This window comes from Chenopodium quinoa, unplaced genomic scaffold, assembly GCF_001683475.1.
Source record: "Chenopodium quinoa cultivar QQ74 unplaced genomic scaffold, ASM168347v1, whole genome shotgun sequence".
In the NCBI taxonomy this organism is placed as follows: domain Eukaryota; kingdom Viridiplantae; phylum Streptophyta; class Magnoliopsida; order Caryophyllales; family Amaranthaceae; genus Chenopodium; species Chenopodium quinoa.
The window spans coordinates 407283-431361 of NW_018744080.1; the positions used below are offsets into that span (position 1 = coordinate 407283).

The following is a 24079-nucleotide window of genomic DNA, read 5'->3' on the forward strand; positions in this document are numbered from 1 at the left end:
TATTTGCTTAAGAACTATTTATAGATATACTTTTAATTTTTTTTTATCACGGATAAGTTAGAAAGTCTTGAAAGAGCTCCCCTAACCTTTTCTTATATTTCCCTTAACAAAAAAAACAATCTCATTTACATATATACACATTGATACCAAATAAATTGATTGCACATTTTTTTTTTATAGACAAGCCTATAGTACATCACTAGTCTCTTTTTGTGATAAAATTAAGATATAGGTGTGGGTGGAGATTAAAATAAGAGATAAAAATCCTTAAAATTAAGGAATAACGATCTTAGATATAACAAGTAATTAATTTGCTATCAATACATTTAGTATCCCTTTTTTTATTGGATAACAAATTCTTACATATTCCGTAACAATAACTTACTCTACCATCTAGCACTAGCAGGTTGGATACTCGCACTTATGTTGATTGCCAAATATAACAACATGAGATTAGGTAAAATTTGAAAGAAAATTGACAAATTAACTCACTTTATATTATGTAAAGGCTTATATTCATAAGTCACATTTAACATCACCAACAAAAAAAGATTTCGAGTCATTAATATTAACATTAATTATCATGTTTCCTTTTTTTTTTTGAAACCTAATTATCACGTTTCCTCATCAATACTATTAATGATTAACATACTACTAGTTTAATTTAGAATATGTCAAATCCATATAATACATAATTGGATAATTATCCTAAATCCAAAAACCATAATTGAAAGCAACATTTCAAGATAAGAAATTCAAATATCATTCTCACAAAGCAATAACATACACTGCACGGTGTTACAGAAACGATGTAAATTTGGTTAACATACGCTAGCAAAGGTGGAGAAGAGGAAGCACAAACTTAAATGTTGTTGCAAAAGGTTGATGAGAGCTCTTCTTATCTATAGTACAATATAAAGGGAAATAACTTTTTGGGTGATACATTTACTTTTCCCAAAATGCCCTTCACAATTCGCAAAATTACCTCTCTTATTTACAATTAAAAATTAAGAATTATTTTCTTTTAAAAAAAATTATCTATCATAACTACCCTATAATAATTGCTCCACCTTTTATTCCACATAAATTTATATTTTCAATTGTTCTCACTTCCCATAAAAAAATAAAGTTGCGCTTAGGGTCTGTTCTCATTGACTGAACTCTGCTGAACTGAACTGAATTGAACTGAGCTGAACTGAAATGAATTGAACTGAATTGAATTGAACTGAGCTTAACTGAACTAAATTGAACTGAACTAAACTGAACTGAAATGAATATTTAATAAGAGAAGGAAATTAGGAGATGAACTGAACTGAACTGAATTGAGCTGAACTAAATTGAACTGAACTGAAATGAGCTAAACTGAACTGAACTGAATTGAATTTCAACGTAAGAGAACATGCCCTTATTTTTAGTTTTTTATTTTTTGTGGGAAGGAAACCCTCCTAAATTTGTTCATTTATGGTTTTTTATGTTTTTTCTTTCTCATACTTTTAGTAAATATTTTATCTGTATTATTAGTTTCACACTAGCTTGTTTTTGACCACATCCGACGCTTCTGTCTTCACTAGCTTGAATCTCACCTTTTCCGGAGCTTCCGCCTTCACTAGCTTGTTCCCAACCTGTTCTTGAGCGTATGCCTTCACCAACTATTTCTTGACCTTTCATGGGGTCTTTTCCTGCACTAGCCTGTACTTGACCTCATCTGGTGCTTTTTTCTGCACTAGCTTGAACCCGACCTTTTCAATAGCTATTGTCTTTGTTAACCTTAATTTTTTTGCCCTGCTGTTGTTCCACTTCCTTTTTCGCTTCAATAACCATCACAATGGGCCTGTTTTCCTTGTTTTTATGTTGAGTTTTCTCCAGCCTTGCCTCTTTACTACTAGTCACCACATCTTTCTCTATTATCTTCCTCTTTTGGTCCTGCAATATCTCTGGCAAGCTTCTTGGATTCTGTGAAATCTCTTCCCTTAGGTCGATCACTATGCCTTCTCTGCGACACTTCCTGTCTGGATTTGCTGCTTTGTTTCAGTGTTGATAAGAAAAAAGTGGATTAATAGGAGGTTGTAAGAAAGAAGTGTTGAGGGACTTCTAGAGTTTTATTTTAACAATAAGGTTGCACATGTTAGAAGTAAATACTGTACGTATACTTTAGCACAAGCCACTAATGCAATTTCCCTAAATATATCAAGATTGCATTAGAGATGTATACTATTGATCAGTAATCAATAAAAGTTTTTATTTGAAATATAACATAAATATATCATTAATTATGTAGTTGATCTCAAATTTTAACATTTTCAAATTAATGTCGAAACAAATCTTAAAATATTTAATTGATGATCCTGTACATAATGGATAAATTATATTGAAGATTGATTATTTATGATTGATTCCATAAATGAGGGAGAGCAACACGTGTCGGATAGATATCAATTACTCGTACTAATTATTATATATGTTAGTATTTCATATACTTATACTTACTAGAGTGCACCCGCGCTAAAGCACGAAATATGTTAATTGTATATGTCAATGTTATTATGGGAGTTATTGAATTTGTTTAGTGGAAGTTATAGAATAGGAAATTATAATGGAAATTGATAGGTTAAAAAAATTATAAAATAAAAAAAATAAAAAAGGTAAAGTTAACAGTTTTTGAAGATTAAAAGTTTGGAGTGTTGTGATTAAAAGTTGGAAAAATGTCTCTTAAATTATATAATAGATTTCCTAATACACATTGCTAGTATTTTTCTTAGGTGATTCTAGGTTGATGGCGGGTATTGGTTAATTTTTTTTCCTTCTAATTTTTTATATGGTACCTCTTAGCATGTTATTATTAATACTAAAATGACTTCAATTTTTTTTTTTTAAAAAAAAAAAATCTCGTAATAGGCGTAAATACAAAATTTTTTAAAAAAATGAAAAAAAACCTTCACAAATTACCTAAAAAAAAACACAAAAATAATCTAATTACCTTGAATTGCTACATGGCCGTAACTGGTTAAAACATCGTTCACGATGTTGCTTACCTGATTTCCCCTTCATATTCGTTGCAATAGAAGCCTAATATTTTAATTTGTTTGTCATATGTTGGCACCAAGTTTATAAGAAGACTTCATTATATAAATCAATTAATGGCATAAATTAAATAATTAAACAAGTATAGTTTATGTACCTACAAGCCGATGTCGTAGTGACAATTAGACAGAGTAACCACGGTCGAAGTTGCACTCGCGTCCTCATAATCAAATCTGAGGGGTGACAGGACAACAATCAACCATATCCAAAAGCAAATGATGAATCCTTTCATTATTATCTATCTAGTTAGTTTTTTCAAAACTAATTTTACCATAATTTTTTGTAAACTCTAATATCCCCTCAACATTATACAAATATTTCTATCTTAATGTTGGAATGAGTGGTTGATGCAATAAGATGAAACTTGAGTATGTATTTATAATAGTTTCTTGACGTAGGACAGATATAAATTTTAGATTGGACTAATGAGTCACTAACTAGTCATCGAACTGGATAAGCTTTAATCCAATGAATGTAACCTTGTTATTGTATATATTAGACCTTTATCCTTTTTGATGACTAGTTAGTGATTCATTAGTCCAATCTAAAATTAGGATAATATGTGCATTTATGAATAATAATTTTTTTTTATAAAATAATTATTTAAATTTTACAACGTTATTTTATGTTTTATTTATATATTTGGGATCGTATAATATTTCAATGATTTTAGTAAAATTTACTTCTTATTGTTTATTTATTCCTTTAATTTGTTGCTGGTGTTAGAATGATCCATTTAATTCATTAATATTATTATACTCGTAATTAAATAATAAGAGAAAGCAAATGTTGTATTATTCAAGCTTGCATTATCTTCTCTCTTATAATTTTTTCAGTAATTATATCATCCCCTTAACATTTAACAAACATTAATTCTTCTCTCTTTTTGTTGGAATGAGCGACCGTTAATCAAAAGAGATGAAACTTGAGTGTGTATTTATATTATAGATTGCCTATTAAATCGCTATTTAGTAATCGAAGTGGAAAAAGAAGGTGTATCTACTATGGATCGGATTTAATGAATAATATAAACTCGTTATTACTTAGACTAATCCCAAGCAATCATAATTGTGATATTTATTTTTTATAAAAAAAATATGCAATGTGTGATTGTGTGGTCATTTATTGTTTCAATATATTTTTTGGAATTAACTAGAATGATTATTAAAATTCAATGTATACTAATTTGAATTGAAATATAAATAAGAAAAATAATGATCCAAGTATTTGAAATGAATAGTTATGTGGAGATAAATTATATAGTGTAACCTATGCTTTCTACCATAAACTCCGTATAGAAAAATATATGCGGATGAGTATATATCACAAGTTATAAGTATATAGTAAACAAATAAAATGATTCAAGGTAATACATGAAAAAAGGCTATATCTTTGAGGCTACGTGTTGCAATCAAAGCAACAAATTAAATGAAGGAAACTCGCACAGTCATTCGAAGGGTTTCTGGCAGGCTAAAGTACGTCGTAGGATCTAATTAAAAGTAATCCTAAAATCCACTAATAAGATAGTCAAGGAAGTAGGGTTGAATCCACTAAGAACATGTGTTCTATTCCTAGTTAAGTAATATAATCTAAATTATCAAGAACGCGTGATTTGTGAATTATTAATAAACTAAAGCAATAATTAGGGCTGTCAATCCCTGACCTGACCCGATAAACCGAACAAACCCGACCCGAAGTAACTGAGAGAAACCCGAAGCCGACCCGATTCAAACCCGAATAACTCGAATTCGACCGGATTTGACCAAAATTTCATATTTCGTAATAGTATTAAATTTTACACTATTTTTTTTATTGTTTCTAAGCATAACCCAAAATCGACCAGAATATGAACCGAACCGAACCTGCTAACCCAAATTACCACCCCTAGCAATAATTAAACTAGGGAGAAAATCAATAATTAAAAGAATAGGATATATGTTCACCAATAAATAATATTTCAAGATAAAACACAATAGTCAATAATCAATATTTCAATTAATCCGATTAACAAGATTAAAGTAAAATCATTACATATTTATTAAAGTAACATCATCACTCAAGATTTCTTTAATGCCATCCTTTTCTTTCTTTGATTATATTTATCAATTCTTTTTAGTAAAGTCTTTTTGATATGTAATACATTTCCACCATTATTCTTTTTTAATCTTGACATTTGAGGATTTTTTTCATTATTTACACACTTTTTTTTAACTATTGTTTGTGAATTTAACAGTTTTAAGCCCGCATTGGTCATAATTACTTAAATTTGAATACCATAATTAAAGCGACATATTCAATATATTAATTATTAGTTTCCTATCAGATTTCTTACAAACCTAAACCCTAATTTGTTTTGCTTTCTTAAGATCATAAATTCAAAGATCATACATAGAAAGCATTAATTAATGGACATTAAGTGTCATGGTTGTTTCGCCATTACGACTATAATCAACCACTTTAAAACTATAAACATGTGACATAGTTGTTAGACTGTTACATGTCATCTTACTAGTGAAAAAGCTAGCTAGGCCCATCGAGGGTCACTCCTTTCACCAAAACGTTGAATAGTATGTTTCATTGAGTATCACCCGGAGAATGTTCTTTTGTAGGGAAATAACAATGTCATTAGGGTAGTTCCACATAGTTTTAAGCATGCTAGGAAAACTCTTTAATTTTATCAATGTGTCACATAACATTTAAATACAAGCTTTAGCTCCTTTAGGAAAACTCTTTAATTTTATCAATGTGTCACGTAACATTTAAATACAAGCTTTGGCTCCTTTATTATTTGACACGGCGGTAAATGTTAGACATATGAGATATCGAAAAATATATGTGTGATATATTTTCCGTAAATATCATTAAGAGAATAATATACTCCGTATTTAGGTTTATTTTATGCTAAGATATTATTTAGATAATATATCTTTAGGATTTATGATTATAGTAGTATATCTTTTAGGAATATTGTTTTATATCTTATAAGCCTAGGTTTTGTATAAATATTCTATCTATCGATGAATATTAAGCAAGCTATTTATTCTCTCTTCACCCCTAATTTGTCATGGTAAGAGCAGGTTAGATCTTGGGAGGGTTTCACAAAAATTTCCCTCCTGCTAGTGGGTTAGAAAATTAAACCTACCGGTAGGGTAAAACTTTAACCAAAAGAATCATGCGTGATGTTAATTTTTATTGAGACTTAGTTGCTTGTGGTTTGTGATGCTTCCATTTAAACCATGGGAGGAATTTTTTTGTGTGGGTTTCTGTAGTTGACGAGGGTGATTGAATTAGGGCCTTAGCTTTGACCTTGATTTGATTTTTTTTTTTAAAAAAAAACGGTTCTCTTGTGCCGTGAGACAAGATATATCGGTTCTCCTTGTACCGTGAGACCAGGTTTATATTGGTTCTCTTTGTATCGTGAGACAAGGGTTTTAAATGTTTTGAGTGTGGTTTACTCTGAAAAACCAATATTTGTTTGGAGCTTGGTTTTGCTCAGGAAAAACCAAATGAAATATGACGAGTTCGAGAAAAAGAGACGTTCTCGTTGTAATGTTTGTTTGCAGGTTCGATAAGAATGACGTTCTTGCTTGTTTGATGATTGATGGGTTCGAAAAGATGAACATTCTCATCATTCAAAAAGAAAAAAAAATTGAAGGCGACATCAACAGAGTAGGGCAACTCAATCGGCTTTAACAAAGTGAAGAATTTCTAATCGCAAAGTTCATGTTACTGCCATTACGATTGCGGGAAGATGTTAGACATATGAGATATCGGAAAATATATGTGTGATATATTTTTCGTAGATATCATTAAGAGAATAATATATTTAGGTTTATTTTATGTTAAAATATTATTAAGATAATATATCTTTAGGATTTATGATTATAATAGTATATCTTTTAGGAATATTGTTTCCTATCTTATAAGCCTAGGTTTTGTATAAATACTCCACCTATCGATGAATAATAATCAAGCTATTCATTCTCTTTTCACCCCTAATTTGCAGCAAATACAATCAGCAGCCTCAATGGTATTCGAATATTTCTTAAACATATGAAGCAATGTCCATCATAATATACATGAGATCACAGAACTAAGCTGAATCATTCAATCATTCATTTAATTATAATTTTAATTATTATTATTTTTTGTGAGAAAGTGGGCCAAGCCCAGAACAAAGAACAAAAACCAAAAGCAACACAAAAAGGAAATAAAAGAAAACTAGAAAAACAAGAACAAAAACAAACAACAAACTACCACTAAGACCCTAACTATGCTAATCGTAGCTAAGTCCTTCCCGGTACCATCCTTGAAGGAGAAGCACCTCCCAAGTCCTCTAATAAAACGGTCCAAAGATCCTTCAAGACCGCCGAGAAGAAAGTCATAGGTAGAGACGCTTTGACCCCAAAATTGGCAAGCCAATCTGCAGCTTGATTTGCTTCACGATGAACATGTTAGATAGTGACTTGCCAACCTTCACAAGATATGAGAGCACGACACTTCCGAACAATATGAATATAAGGAGAGTTATCTTCTTCCAACATTCTAACTACAACTTCTGAATCCACACACACTTGGATCTTCCTATGTCCTCCGTTCTAGGAAATAGCCAAACCTCAAAGGAAAGCCAATAAATCATCCTTTGTACACGAGCATATCCCACAATTGACAGCATATACTTCGTACAATTCTCCCCTATGACCTCGAATTAAACCTCCTCCACCCGCTTTGCCAGGATTTCCTTTAGAGGCTCCATCCGAGTTAAGCACTACCCATCCCTCTCGAGGTGCTACCCACTTCACAAAAATTTCTTCCCTCTTTCTTTTACTTGGAACTGAAAATAGTATAGTGCACCCGGGTGCACCATGCGCATGGTGCACCCGGAAAGAACATTAGACATATTTTCAAAGAACATGGGCAAAAAAAAAACATGCTAGTGTTAGACAAAGAACATACCTATGTTTAACAAAAGAACATGTTTGTATTTGAAAAGAACATGACATTACAAAGAACATAAAGTCTTTACAAAAAGAACATATTATTTTTCATGGTTATTTAGGTGTTGAACGTGTTTGAAAAAGAACATTATATTTGACAAAAAAAGAACATGTTCGTGTTTGATAAAGATGTAGGTGATCATTGGGTGGGCCGGGCCAAGGTTAAAAAATCAGCTCACTTCTCGAGTCAGGCCAAATTTTGGGCCGAAGTTTTTGTGCCCAAAATTGTCCGCCGTGCGGGCTTTTCGGGTCGAGTAAAAAAATCAACTAAAATGCATAAAACGCATTCCCAAACCCGCCCAAAAAATTAAATTTAAGGGCGGGTCATACCCGATTTTTTGGGGCGAAAAAAATTCTGCTCAAAACCCGTCCAAAATCGGGTCGGGCCGTTCTAAATTTGATCACCTCTAACCAAAGAACATAAAGTCTTTACAAAAAGAACATGATAATACATTAAAGAACATGTTCTTTTTTCTGGTTACCCGAGTGATTGATTTTTTTTTAATTTTTTAATGTACATACATTAAAGAATATATTGTATAATATAAAGAACATATAGTTCAAACTCAAAGAACATAATCATCTAACTTAAAGAACATATTATGCTCATGTTCTTTATAAATAGGGTTTTTCTACATGGTACCCCTGAGTTATTGGGTTTTCTACATTGTACCCTTCTAAGTCCAAAGTTCTACAAAGTGTCCCTGAGTTTTTGGGTTTTTTCAACGTGGTACCCTTGAGTTGTAAAAAAATTACTCTAACTTAATTTGACTCAAACTGACACCGTCTAAATGATCTATTTACCACTTCTATATTTATATTAGATGGAGGAATCATCAATCTTCATTATTCGCTATTTAGTGGAACTTTTGTACGATTGTTTGAGATGGAAGATAAGAACTTTTTTTTGCTCCTACAGTCCTACTTAACTAAAAGACCTTGTTTTAGAGGGGACTCAAGTTGTTAGTCCTTTTTTCGCATTAAACACGCTAGTTGTGTCTTTGAGGGTGCTAATAAGTCGTTTAGATGCTGTTGGTTTGAGTCAAATTAATTTAGAGTCATTTATTTTACTAATCAAGGATACCATATAGAAAAATTCAAAAACTCAAGGGTATAATGTAAAATAAACTAATAACTCAAGGTCACCTTGTAGAAATTTGAATTTAGGAGGGTATAAGGTAGAAAACTCAAAAAGTCAAGGGTACCATGTAGAAAAACCCTTATAAATATATATAATGTACTTTTTTGCCCATATTCTTTTAAATATACCTTATGTTCTTTCCGGGTGCACCAACATACATTAACTTGGAACATGGACTCGATAATGACGATCAAGTGCCCTTTGAACTAGACAAACCCTTGCATAAATAAATGCTACTTGGTCAATGGGGATGTTTGCATTATCACCATCAAAGCAGCGCGCATTACGCCATTTCCATAGCCACCACACTGTGAAATTTCACATCCACATTTTTCAATAGCCACTGTTCGAAGTCCAACTCTAATCTCTCTCCATCCGTAACTCCAAGTTTCCTCCAAATGACAATAGCTGTAGGACATAATCTCAAAATATGTTCCGTGGATTCCTCAATAGCACCACAAATTTGGGAACGTGGATCATCAATAAGGTTTCGAATAAACCTATTCTTGTTGGTCATGAGCCTGTATTGGACTGCCAACCACAAGAACATTCTCACTCTTTGTGGAGCTTGGTTTTTCCACACTACTTCATGGTGACAGTTCTCTGTCTCATTCACCTCTCCTCGAATAATCTCAAGGGCAGAGCGAATTGTAAATCCCCCAGAAGGACTTTCATTCCAAAAAATCGCGTCGATATCATCAGAATTGGCACTTAATTCGTACGAGGCAGTAGATTGGAGAATAACAACACTATTGCGTGTTTGTAACAAAATTAAATCCTGTAATTGAAAAAATTATTGGATGAAAACTTTCTTTTAATACAAAAAGAACAAATAAAAAGTTCCGTAAATAATACTATCAATTAACAAAAAACAAATTATTGATAGAGATAGTGCTACGAATCATATAATCAATAAAACGTACTAAAGCATGTAGACGATGTAGTACAAAATAAGAAATCTAGTCATTTAAAAAAATGAAAAAATAATAAAAACATTTTAGTCCTCTATCAAAAACCCCTAATAATATAAAATAGGAATTTTAATGGAAAACCCGTATTCATATCGATTTTATTTGTTATACAAGCCCACATTATATATTAATATTAATATATATCTAATTTAATTAGCTACTAATTTTATTTCAATAAAAAAATAGCAACTAATCTTCTAAAATGTGATAAACTAAGCAACTCAGAAATACAAAAATAAAATAAAATAAAATAAAATTACTCTAAAAAAAATTGAATAATAAACAAAAGATTAAGCAATATATTTATACACATAAAATAAAAATAAAACGACGACTCATATTGCTAGCACATTTTAATAACAGAGTAATTAATAAAGATTATGATATAGGTGTATGGCTGTAACAGTACACGAAATGTGAACTGGAATCTTAAGCTAACTTCACTAAGAACAAGTGAAATCAATGGAGAATTGCCATTGATAAGCTAAGAAGAATACAAAGGTTTTAGCAAAAGAGAGAGAGAGAGAAACTCAGAGATTATATTTCACAAATTGAATGAATGAGTTATTACAGTGATTACAACTATTTATACTCTGTAATAAGCCTAGGAATATCTAAAAATATCTCTAACAAACTATCACACTAAGGACATGTCATAACTAACTTTGCTGGCTCAGCAAAGCTAACAACTAACTAACTCCAAGTTTCAAAGCCTAGTTTGTGGACCAAATTCTTCTTCTCCTTGTTTGGGTTACCCAGGCCCATTTCATATTGTTTCGAAATTTAACATGATATAGAGCCCAGGTTTGTTGGGCCGTTCAAAAACTGAGTATTTGTCAAGCCACTGGTTAAGAGGCCTCTATTGGATGTTCATTCCCAATGAGGATTATATTGTACCTTCTGGTCCCCTGTTGAAAACAAACTTGCCCTCAATTTTGGATTACAAAACCTGGTAACTTCTCTTCAAAAACCTCAGCAAACTCCCAAGTAGCTTCAGTAGCAGGAGAATGTTTCCATTGAACCAAATACTGTACAGTAGCCCTTTTCTCCAAAATAGACTCTGGTTCCCACTCTTCCTCCTCATCCCTGCCATTTAACCAGGATAGAATGTGAGTAAATGCAGGAAGCACTCCCTTGAACTTCTTTAGTTGTGAGACATGGAAAATTGGATGTATTTGAGCATCCTAAGGCAATTTCAGCTTATAAGCCACCTTCCCAATAACTTCAGCAATCTGAAAGGGACCATAGAATTTTGAGGACAACTTATCATGTGACACTTGCCTAAGAGTTTTCTATTTGTAAGCCAGTAACTTAAGCCAAACCCAACTTCCTACAGCAAACTCTCTGTCACTTCTTTTCTTATCAGCTTGAACTTTCATTCTGTCATGAGCTCTTCTCAAGTGAAATTTCACCTTTTGTAACATTTCTTCCCTCCTTTGCAGTGATCTATCAACTGCAGGAACCTTAGACTCTCAATACAATAAGGTAGATGCAAGGGAGGAGGTTGACTGTACACTATTTCATATGGAGTCATCTGAGAAGAAGTGTGAAAGTTGGTATTATACCACCACTCAGCTAGTGGTAACCATTTACTCAAATTCTTAGGGCATTCACTATTCATGCACCTCAAATAGGTCTCCAAACACCTATTCACCCTTTCAGTTTGACCATTTGTCTATGGATGATATATAAGCTGAAGATAGCAATAAGTCAGTGCCTTGTAATTCAAATAAAGCTCTTCAGAAATTTCTCAGAAATACAGAATCTCTTCCACTGACAATTGACCTAGACCATCCATGGAGCTTGAAAACACCATCCAAATAAATTTGAGCCACTTCCAAGGCTGTATAAGGGTGATGAGACAAGGCCATGAAGTGTGCATACTTACTGAATCTATCAACCACAACAAAAATGGCAGTCTTCCCAAAAGAAACAGGTAACCTACCAACAAAGTCCATGGAAATGTCCACCCATACTTCCTAAGGAATTGGCAGAGGTTGTAAAAGACTAGGACTGGCAATATTTTCAGTTTTATTAGCCTGACAAACTAAACAATTTCTCACAAAGTGAGTAACAAAAGTGGTTATTCCTTTCCAATAAAAATAATCCTTTAACTTTCACCAAGGTAGCATCCCTGCTAGAGTGCCCACCTTAACCTGAGCTATGTAACCATTGAAGAATATATAGCTACTTTTAACTCATCATCTGGCCCAACAACTAACTTGCCTTTCCTTCTCAACAACCCATCTTGGATAGTATAATTGTGGATTTCAACACCTTGAGAAAGAGTCTGAAATAGAGTAGCAGTATTCAAGTCCAACTCATAGCTATCTTTCAATTTTTGTGCCAAATTAGAGTCAAGCACAGTCAATGCCATACACAAAAGTTTTGCACCAGTGACCCTTAATAAAGCATCTGCTACTAAATTGTCACTCCCTTTCTTATAAACAATCTCATAACTGAATCCCATAAGCTTAGATAACCAAAGCTGTTGGAAAGGAGTAGAGATTTAGAAGCCATTTGAGACTCTTCTGATCAGTTCTAATGATAAAGTGCTGCCCCATCAAATATTGCTCCCACTTTTGTACAGCTGTAACTACGTACAGCTAGGAGTTCTTTTTCATAGACAAATAATTTCTGCCATCTAGGTCCCAATGCCTTGCTTAAAAATGCTAAGGGATGCCCAGCTTGCATCAAAACTGCACCAATACCTTTATTTGAAGCATCTATTTCAACCTCAAAAGGCTTTGAAAAATCTGGTAGAGTTAAAACAGGAGCTGAACTCAAAGCTGACTTTAACTCTTCAAAAGCTTGCTGCTGCAAATCAGTCCATTTAAGCTCTCCTTTTTTCAATAATTGAGTTAAAGGTTTACTGATATAGCCATAACCTTTAACAAATTTTCTGTAGTAACTAGCTAATCTTAAGAAACTTCTCAGTTCCTTGACATTCTTAGGAATAGGCCAATTTTTAACAGCTTCAATCTTTCTTGGATCAGTTTCCACTCCCATTCCAAAAATGAAGTGACCTAAATGTTCAACTTTATCAATAGCAAAACAACATTTACTCATCTTTGCATACAAAAGTATGAGACCTCATCAACTCGAAAACAGCTTTTAAATGTGTCATGTGTTCTTGTAATGAACTGCTATATATCAATATATCATCAAAGAAGAATAAAACACACTTCTTAAGCAAAGGTATGAAGATGTGATTCATCCAGCTTTGAAAAGAAGCAGGGGCATTGGTAAGCCCAAAAGGCATTACCAAAAACTCATAGTGACCATTATGAGTTTTGAATGTTGTCTTGAACACATCACTATCATGAACTCTCAACTGATGATATCCAGCCCTTAGATCAATCTTACTAAACACCCATGATCCAGCCAATTCATCAATAAGTTCATCAACTACAGGAATTGGAAACTTATCTTTCACTGTCTTCTTATTAAGTTCCTTATAATCCACACATAATCTCCATGTCCCATCTTTCTTCCCTACCAAAACAACTGGAGAAGCAGAAGGACTACAGCTATCCTGAATTATGCCTTGATCAAGCATCTCTTGTACAAATTTCTCAATGATATCCCTTTGAGCTAAAGGATACCTGTAAGGCCTTATGCTCACAGGATTTGACCCAAATTCCAAAGGAATTCTATGATCAAAAACAGCCTTGCTAGGTGGCAGACACTTAGGTTTAGCAAAAATATCTTTATACTCTTGTTAGAGATCAGCTACAACTGTAGGCACACTAGAAACCTCAGTCTGACAACAATGAATCCCAGAAGTGTCCTATTCTGTTGCTAATTGTAAGAAGTACAAATGGACAGGTTGACTGAATAACTTCTCAGCATTCTGGCTCATAGAAACAATTGGTTTTCTAAGTTTCTCACCTTGCAAAACATAATATGCACCAAGATAATCAAATTCCATGATCAACTTCTTGAAATTCCAGGTTACAGTCCCTAGTGTACTTAACCATTAAACTCCAAGCACCATATCACAACTTCCTAAAGGAATAAGAAGCATATCATATTTAAATTCTGCATGTTGAAGGGACCACACAAAATCCTTACATACAGTCTGACATGCCAAATGGTTGCCATCTGCAACAGTGATAGCTTAGGGAGAAATACTCTCAGTCTGCAATCCCAACCTCTTTGCTACTTCCAGATCAAGGAAATTATGGGTACTACCTGAATCAACAAGAATATGTATAGGCTTATTCCCATCAAACCCAGTAACTCTCATAGTCTAGAAATTGTGACTGCCACTCAAAGCATTCATAGAAATATGAGGGTCCATATTATCCAACTCATCATCCAAGGAAAGATTCATTTCTGCAATATCTTCTCCATCACTGTCATCTTCTCCTGGTATCTCAACTAGAAACAACTGAGTGTGTTTAAGAGGGCATTTGTGATTTCTCTCATAAGGTTGATCACAAAAATAACATAACCCCTTAAGCTAATTTTCTCTTCTTTATGCTGTAGTTAGGGTAGTATGGGTTTTTTGAGAAGTTTATCTGGTTTGAAAAGGGACTATAGCACCATAATTAACAGTGCTAGGATTTGCAGTAGAAGGGAAGGAAGGTTTAGAATTATAAGAATAGTAAGTTTTGGCTAGCAAACTCAACAACTTCTGCTAGAGTTTGAGGCTTGAAAGCCTTAAGAAAGGGCTTAACAGCAGGTTTAAGAACCCCAATGAAGCTAGCAAGAAAGTAAGAATTAGGCAACCCATGATTCTATTGCAACATCAAGGATTTTAACTCCTCAAAATTATCAACATAATACTCTAATGTACCCACTTGTTGCAATTTATTAAAATTTTCTACTACATTATCAGATTTAGAATCTTTGAATCTATAAGTTAAATCAACTACAAATTCAGTCCAATCAACATTACTCTGACCAGCCAAGTAACTAGCTACTCATACTTAAGCCTTATCAATCATATTCAAGCTAACGAGATCTACTTTCTGTTCATCACAAATCTTGCACAACTTAAAGTATTTGTTGCATTTCTTGATCCACATTCTACAATTCATGCCATTAAACTTAGGGAATTCAAGTTTAGGAACATACCCAAAAGTCCTGGTTGAATTGGACCCTCCATCAAAGGATTTTGGAGTTGAAACTGGAGATATGGCCCCAACTTCATCCAATTTTGCGCTCAAATCGTGCACCATCTTCAACACACGTTCTTGAAAAACTGAGCTGATCTTCTGCTGTTCACCCAACCGCAACTCAAGATCCCTAACTTACTGCTCAACATACACCATCCTTTTTACAGAAATTGGTGCCAGGATTACTCCAAAGAATCTTCAAGAAGCAAGAATTTCAGCGAAAAATTTAAGAAAATCAAAGTTAATCGATCTGGATATTTTCAAGAATTTGAGATTCTTGAAATGGGTTTGCTCTGATACCAATGTAACAGTACACGAAATGTGAACTGGAATCTTAAGCTAACTTCACTAAGAATAAGTGAAATAAATGGTGAATCGCCATTGATAAGCTAAGAAGAATACAGAGGTTTTAGCAGAAGAGAGAGAGAGAAACTCAGAGATTATATTTCACAAATTGAATGAATGAGTTATTACAGTGATTACAGCTATTTATACTCTGTAATAAGCCTAGGAATATCTAAAAATATCTCTAAAACACTATCACACTAAGTACATGTCATAACTAACTTTGCTGACTCAGCAAAGCTAATAACTAACTAACTCCTCCTATTACAATGGCAAATGTATATACTTTTAGAGAAAGAACTATAGATGTAATTAATTCACACGACGAAGTGTATTTTCCCGTATTTCTTCTTCGATTTGATTTATTGATTTTTAGAGTTGATTTATGGCTCTTTCTTCGTTACTCGATGTCTCTTGGCATAAAAAAAAAAAAAAAAAAAAAAAAAAAGACACCACATTGTGTGGATTAATTATAGCAACTGTCACTTTACCCATCAAGGATATACATTTTTCCATACATCGATATCGAAAATCTTTAGCGTTACAAAGAATTGCAATTTCTATAAATTCGAAACACAAAAACAAGAAGAGAAATAATAATTCATAAGAGTACGTAACAATTGAGAGAATATGATACCTCAATAATTCTTATGATCGATGAAGTATTTAATTTAGTTGCAGAAATAGTATCACAAACACATTAATTGGAACACTAATCTTGATCAAGAATTAACAAAAAAAAAAACAAACGAAACGAGCTTTAAAAATCTTGCATGCATTTAATGGATTAAAGGTAATACATATATTATATGTAATGGGTGAATCGGGTGGAACACCGATGAGATTCGAACCCGTGACCTCTACGTCACATTGGCTCTGATACCATGTTAGAGGACCAACTCAACCAAAAACTTAAGCTGATGGTTGAAGCCCAAAAATATGTTTTATACTCTATCAGGTTTTATTCTTTATCAATATATAATGTTGTTAGACATAAACCGACCTTTTCTTTTTGGGAATATTTTACCGACTTTTATATACTCCTTGGCGCACAAGAATAAAAGATTCATCATGTTTGACTTAAAAACTCATTGTGTTTGACTTATATCCTTCATTATATTATCTAGAAACTAGAACTAGAAGTCTAGAATAGATAATGTATGAACATCCGCGTAAAAAAAAGGTATGGATACCTTAAATTTGGCAGCAAAAAAAATTAGGCATAAAATTAGACTTAAAAAATAAATGTTAGTAAATTAGGCATAAGATTAGACTTAAAAAATAAATGTTAGAATTAGGGGTCTGTTTGATTTACTGAACTGAACTAAACTGAGTTGAAATGAAATGAACTGAATATTTTATGAGAGAAGGAAATTAGAAACTGAATATTTTATAAGAGAAAGTAATTAGGAACTGAATTGAATATTTTATAAGAGAAGGAAATTAGGAATTGAATAAAACTAAACTAAACAGAAAATAAGCTGAAGAGAACATGCTTAGGTGAGTATTAGGCCATGTTTGATAGTAGTGTTTGAGGTAGCATTTAGCGTTTTGACCAGTCAAAATACTACTAGAAAAAATTTGAGAGTGTGGCAAAGTAGCGATTCTAGTAGCGATTAGCGATAGAGGTAGCGTTTAGGTAGCTTTTCTCAAGCGTTAAAAATAGTAGCGTTTAGAAGTAGCGGGTAGCGTTTGGCAATTTTTTATTACTTTTTAAACAATATTTATATGGATTTTGATATATTTTAGTATTGCAACCGCTACTTTTACCAAACACTCATACCATCAACCGTTACTTTGACAGCTAACCTCTACCCGGCCCACTACTAATTGATCGCTACCCGCTACCTTAACATCTACCCGCTACTCGACCGCTAAAAGCTACCCGCTATCGCTACTTTTGTCAAACAGCATCTTAAAAAGGAGGGAGTTATAAGTCAAAATTCCAGTAATTAACTTTCGATTGACGTTTAATTAACGGAATAATTATTGTTGTTAATTAGTTGAAAGTACATGTATAACACCTAGTATTAAAAATTAAGTATGTGTACCATTGATAAAAGTCCAAAAATTGAGTAACAATGATAATTTCCCTTCTTTTTTTATCATAAACAATCAAATTTATCAAAAATTCATTCATTTCTTAGTCGAATTCAACTTCATACAATAATAAAATTGTCAAGCATATTCACGTATGATAGAGTAGGCAATTAATTATTAAAGATTGAACATAGATCTTTTCTTATTCAAAACAATTTTCCAATAGTTGTTGCGAAGAATCGAACACAAATCCTTCCTACCAAATACAGTCTCAATCACCACTGCACCAACAATCAATTGGTACTAAGCTTCATATATTGATTAAAATAAATCCTAAATTCAAGTTCATTTACTGCATGCTTTGATTTAATTAATTTCCCAATTACTTCTAATGAGAAAATATCAAACTCCATTGTTCTTCTCTCACACTACTTTATCATTGAGTCATTTGCATTTTTACAAGACTACTTTACAAAATTCTTATTTTTTTAAAAAAAAATACTTGTGTTTATTCGTTAATACTGATTCCAAAGTTATTCATCTTTAATTACGAGAATCTTATTGCGAGGTTGTAGGAAATGAGAAATGCATGCACATAACTCCAGTTATTGTTTTTTTTTTTTTTTTACAACAATTTAAATATATATGAAAGTATTACAAACTACGAGCCTTAGTAGCTCCTTTGTTACAACGAGAATAAATTAAACTAAAGTCCATCTTCCGAGCTAGATCTTGCCGGTTTGAGAAATCTACCATCGGCCTTCGAACATGTGATGAGGAATACAACATTCCATTTTTTGATCCCACGTTTTTTCATTGAACTTGGAGAATGCATAAGAGGACAGCGAACACAAAAAATTGGCATACATATAAACGAGCTGAAAAGGAAACCAACATCCTATAACATTAAGTAAATGGGGAAGGGAAACAAAGCGGTCAAGACTTAACAACACAAATTAAATCACACATTTAAGTGATTCGGTACCCTTAAATGTGGGTACCATTGATCTATTCTCTAAGGAAGAGACCATTGACATAATCCAATTATTGTGTTAAGGATTATTAGGTTCTCAATTATTTGTGAGGAATATTTTATACGAATATCTCTCAAATAATACTCCAAACTAGCACATAACATTTAATGAAGGTAGACAGATAGTATTTTATTTGAAGGAATATAATGGGACCCTAATCAGTGGCGGATCCAGGATTCCAAACTAAGGGTAGCACTAAATGCTAGATCAGAAAAAACAATATACACCTACTTACTTGGAACTCAAACTAAATTTAAATTAGTAATAATATATTGTGATTTTGTATAATAATGTTATCCTCAAATATTAAACATCAATAGATTTTGCAATGAGCCGTGATAAATTATGTACATCATACTTATCGAAATACTATTATTGTCGTTAACCAATTTGTTATGGGAGTTAGGCCCCAATCTTTAGAGCTGCTCTGCTCTGCTTTGCTCTGCTCTGCTCAAAATATGCTCTGCTCTGCTCAAAAGAAATCTGCTATGCTATGCTCTACTCTATTCTATTTTCAAATAATAATTTTTAATAACAACAATAATAATAATTAATATTCAATAATAATATTAATTAATATTGTATTGATGGTAATAATTTATTACTTTGAATAATTATAATAATTATTAATATTAAAAATAATTTTAATAATTATTAATAATAATTAATATTTATTAATCATAATAATAATAATTAATAACAATAGTTATCATTATTAATATTTAATAATTCAAACTATTAAGAATTAATATTTAATAATATTATCAATTAATAATTTCTAATAATTATAACAATTATTTCAAATAAATAAATAATAATAATAACAATTAATAACAATTTCTTTTATAAACATTTGATATAATTAGAATCAAAATGTGTAGAAACAGTATATGTATGTGGGTATTGATTGTTAGTTCACTGAGTTGAATTATTTTTCAAATCTTTCCATACAATTTAAGAATTAAAAAAAAAAGGTTGTTTTCAAGTAGTACTTTATATATTATTATTATTTTTAGGGTAAAAAAATATATGATTAAGAAAAAATTATAAGTAAAATCATTATTACTCATTAAATCATTTTATTTTAAAATTTTTGTAAAATAAATATAAGTTAATTATGGTACACATATATTTATGTTTTCACTCACCTAAATCGTATATGTAGTAGTAGTGGTAGTGGTGGTGGTGGGGTGGTGGTGGTGGTGGTGGTGGTAGTGGTAGTGGTAGTAGTAGTGGTGGTGGTGGTGGTGGTGGTAGTGGTAGTAGTAGTATTAATAATAATAATAGTAACATTAATAATAATAAAATACTAACATTGATAATAGTATAAATAATAATAATGTTGAAATCTGCTCTACTCTGATCGGCTCGGCTCTGCATTGCTCGGCTCTGCTCTGCTCTGCTCTGCTATCCTGAAATCTGCTCTGCTCTGCTCTGCTCTGCTCTACCCAGAAACTCAAAAGAACAGGGCCTTACTTTTACTTGATGTTTGAACATAAAATCAAGAAAGTGGAAAGTAATTTGGGGAAGCCATTTTTATTTAATCTATTTGAATAATAATGTCAAGAAACATGAAATTAAATTTGGGGGGAAAAATTAATAATAATTGATATTTTTCAGAAAAAAAATTAAATAATATAAAAAAAAAACAAAGACTTAGAAATGAACTTAAAATTCCTCAAAAAAAAAAGGAAAAAACAAAAAAAAAGAAATGAACTAAAAAGAAAGCGTATTTGTAGAGATTCGAACCGTTGATAAGGGAAAAGTTTATTCACCTACTTTGTTACCGCTGAAGTAATGTTAGTTATCTTCAATATTATGCAATGTTTAATTTTTTTTATATTGTATTTAAAGCAGACCTTTTTTGTAAACAACTTTTTTTTTTTTTTTTTTTTTTTTTCTGGGGGTAACGCGGGTCACCCTTGGTCACGACGTAGGTCTGCCAGTGCCCCTAACTTCATTCCAATGAAAAATCCAATAAAATTTAAAAAAAAGTTATGAGGGGATTTGAACCCCCACCAGTTGCACGAAATAAAAAACTGGTCTTCCAACTATACTGAATTGTTAATACGTAATAATAAACAATATGTACAAGAAATTATGTACTTGGTATATCTCTTCGTTTCAACTAGGTTGTTTCTTATTCGAGGCCCTTTTTATTTCGGGGTCCTGTGCAATAGGACAATTTGCACTTGATAATCTATGGCCCTGTTGAAAAGTAATAAAAGGAAACTGCAAAAATATTTAAATTTTAATACAAATTTTGTGGTTAATTAGTCCAATTATCAAGAATAATACTATTACCCAACAATTGAACTATTCAAGCATTGCATCACATTCAATCAATTAAATGTATATGACAATAATGTTTACAGTGATGAAGTAAATCCATGCGAGGATAACAAGTGGTGAGGGAACGCAATTGATTATTATCGTCAAATAATAATCAGATCGAAACTTTGAAAGCTAACTATATATGCTGGCAAGAGCATACTTGCATTATACATTTTGTTGCGAGGGCTTGCAACTGTATGGTTTTAGTCTCCACTTTGCAAAGTAAGTCTAGTTTATGATCTACAGCACAAAAATTACGCGAATGGTAAATCTATAGTGGTAGGGAAAGATACATGGATGGCGGGTAAGGTGCTAGAATTCAAGTCTCAGTTACTTTATTCTAGGCTAAAAAGGGATGGAAAACAAGTGATTGCATGACGCCCTTGGGTACGTAATGGGTGAAATCATGGTAGACTGGTTTCTTGTTTTGAGAGGGACAATGCGACTATAATTGCGAGTTCGCAATTACCTAATCAGGACACGGAGGACTTTCTGTATTGACAGTTTCAAAAATATGGCAGCTATAAGGTTTAGGTCACCCACCATGATTTTTGCAAGTTATTTTACAAAATGATGGTAAGGAAGGTCCTTTTACAATAGCAAAACTAGTAGATGGCTCATGGAACAAGCATAAACATAAATGGGGTGGTGCTCGGAGGCTGTAGACTTTGGTTTTCGAGGAGATTTAGGAGGTGCGCCTTACCATTTGGCTCAATCAGCTTTACATGCGGAGATGTATGCATGTCTTGTAGGTCTACGACGGGGAACAATGCGTTTACTACATGCTGTCACAATTTACGTGGATTTTGTTTCTCTACTAAGGATGCTCAGGGGCGATACAATCACATATGTTAGTCTTCGATGGACGGTTGACAACATTTACTGAGCTAGTAAGGTATTTGCATGGTGTAATATCCACAAGGCTCAGAGAGATCATGTAGAAAGGGTGCACATCCTCGCAACCACAGCTAATAACAGTTTATCTTCTTTTAATAATGTTGTTTAGTTTGTGTGTTTAAGCTTATGTAAAAAAAAAAAAAAAAAAAAAGGTACAAGCTTTGTTATGGCAAGAAACTTTGCAGACTGATTTAATTAAGTTATTATCATATGAAATACTTTACATGCTTAAGAACTATTTATAGATATACTTTTAATTTTTTTTTTCACGGATAAGGTGGAATTTAGTCTTGAAAGAGCTCCCCTAACTTTTTCTTATATTTCCCCTAAAAAAGAAACAATCTCTTTTACATTTATACACATGGATTTATACCAAATACATTCATTGCACATTTTTTTATAAACAAGCCTATAGTATATCACTAATGTCTTTTTGTTATAAAATTAAGCTGTAGGTGCGGGTGGAGATTTAAATAAGATATAATTATATATCCTTAAAATTAAGGAATAACGATCTTAGATAACAAGCAATGAATAGAGATGTTGATCTATGGGTGGAGATTGAAGTAAGAAATAACGATATTAAACGATGAGCAATGCATAGAGATGTTGGGAGATGGTGGAGATCAGAATTAGGGTTGAAATCCCTACTGTTAATGGAAAATATAAAATAAAAATTAGTAAGATTTCATAATAAATTTGCTATCGATATGTTCAATATCCCTATTTAATTGGATAACAAATTCTCACATATTCCATGACAATAACTTACCCTACCATCTAGTACTAGCATCTTGGATACTCGCAATTATGCCAAATATAACAACATGAAATTAGATGAGGTAATTTGAAAGAAATTTGACAAATTAACTCACTTTATATCATGTAAAGGTTGATATTGTTAAGTCACATTTAAAATTACTAACGAAAAAAAATTTCGAGTCTTTAATATTACAGAGCTTTTTTGGTGCAGCAGGCCACGCGGTGTGGCCTACTGCCAAGCCAATAAAAATAACGGATTTAGACGTGCACATAACGGGGTTACTATTCACGCTCATAACGGGGTTACTAGTTTTTGTCAGGGTTACTTGTATTTTTCAGGAGTAACTTGTATGGATTACTTATTCAGGGTTACTTGTATTTTTTTCAGGAGATATTTGTATTTTTTTCAGGGGTTACTTATATTTTTTTTTTCAGGGTTACTTGTATGGGTTAATCCAAGGTTTATTTCAAGGGTTACTTGTATGAGTTACTTATTTAAGAGTTACTTGTATGAGTTACTTATTCAAGAATTACTGGTATGAGTTACTTATTCAGGGTTACTTATATGAGTTACTTCAAAGGTTACTTGTATGAATTACTTAGTCAATGGTTACTTGTTACTTATTCAAGGGTTGCTTGTAGGCCCCATACCAAACCAATAACACCCTACAAGTAACCCTTGACAAAAACCAGTAACACCCTAAAAGTAACCCCTGACAAAAACCAGTAACACCCTACAATAACCCCCTAACCAAACCAGTAACCCCTAACCAAAACTAGTAACACCCTACAAGTAACCCTTGACTAAAACCAGTAATACCTTACAAGCAACCCTTGACTAAAACCAGTAACACCCTACATGTTACCCCTGACTAAACCAGTAACACCCTACATGTAACCCATGACCAAACCGGCTAGTAACACCCAGAAGTAACCCCTACAATTTTTGACGTAGAATGTTCGATCTAAGATTCCACGAAGAATACGAGATCAAATTTCTTTGGTTCTCATTGATTTCACTACGTCGAATGTTGTTGATGATCTTAAGGATAATTAATCACAATTTTTCACAGCAATTTGACACCAAATTTCTACAATTTCGGGCTTTAATCGGAACAATTTGGCAAAGAGGAGAGAGAAAATGGGTGGAGTAGAGATATGGTACAGTTGTTGGTGATGTGTGGTTTGGCTTGAAGAAGAATCTAAGAAAAGAGGAGAGAAAAAATGGGTGGAGTAGAGATATGGTTGTTAGTGATGTGTGGTTTGGCTTGAAAAAGAAGCTAAGAAAAGAGGAGAGAGAAAATGGGTGCAGTAGAGACATGGTTGTTGGTGATGTGTGGTTTGGCTTGGAAAA

At 32.5% G+C, this 24079-nt stretch overlaps 1 long non-coding RNA gene across 1 annotated transcript; it reads right to left on the minus strand.

Moving 5' to 3' along the window:
* Positions 1-1377: 1377 nt before the first annotated feature.
* LOC110691392 lies at positions 1378-3436 on the minus strand. Its single transcript, XR_002505290.1, has 2 exons — positions 2978-3436; positions 1378-2018 (listed from the first exon to the last, which is right to left on the minus strand). It is a non-coding gene; the product is annotated as an uncharacterized LOC110691392 (long non-coding RNA).
* Between the last annotated feature and the right edge of the window lie 20643 nt (positions 3437-24079).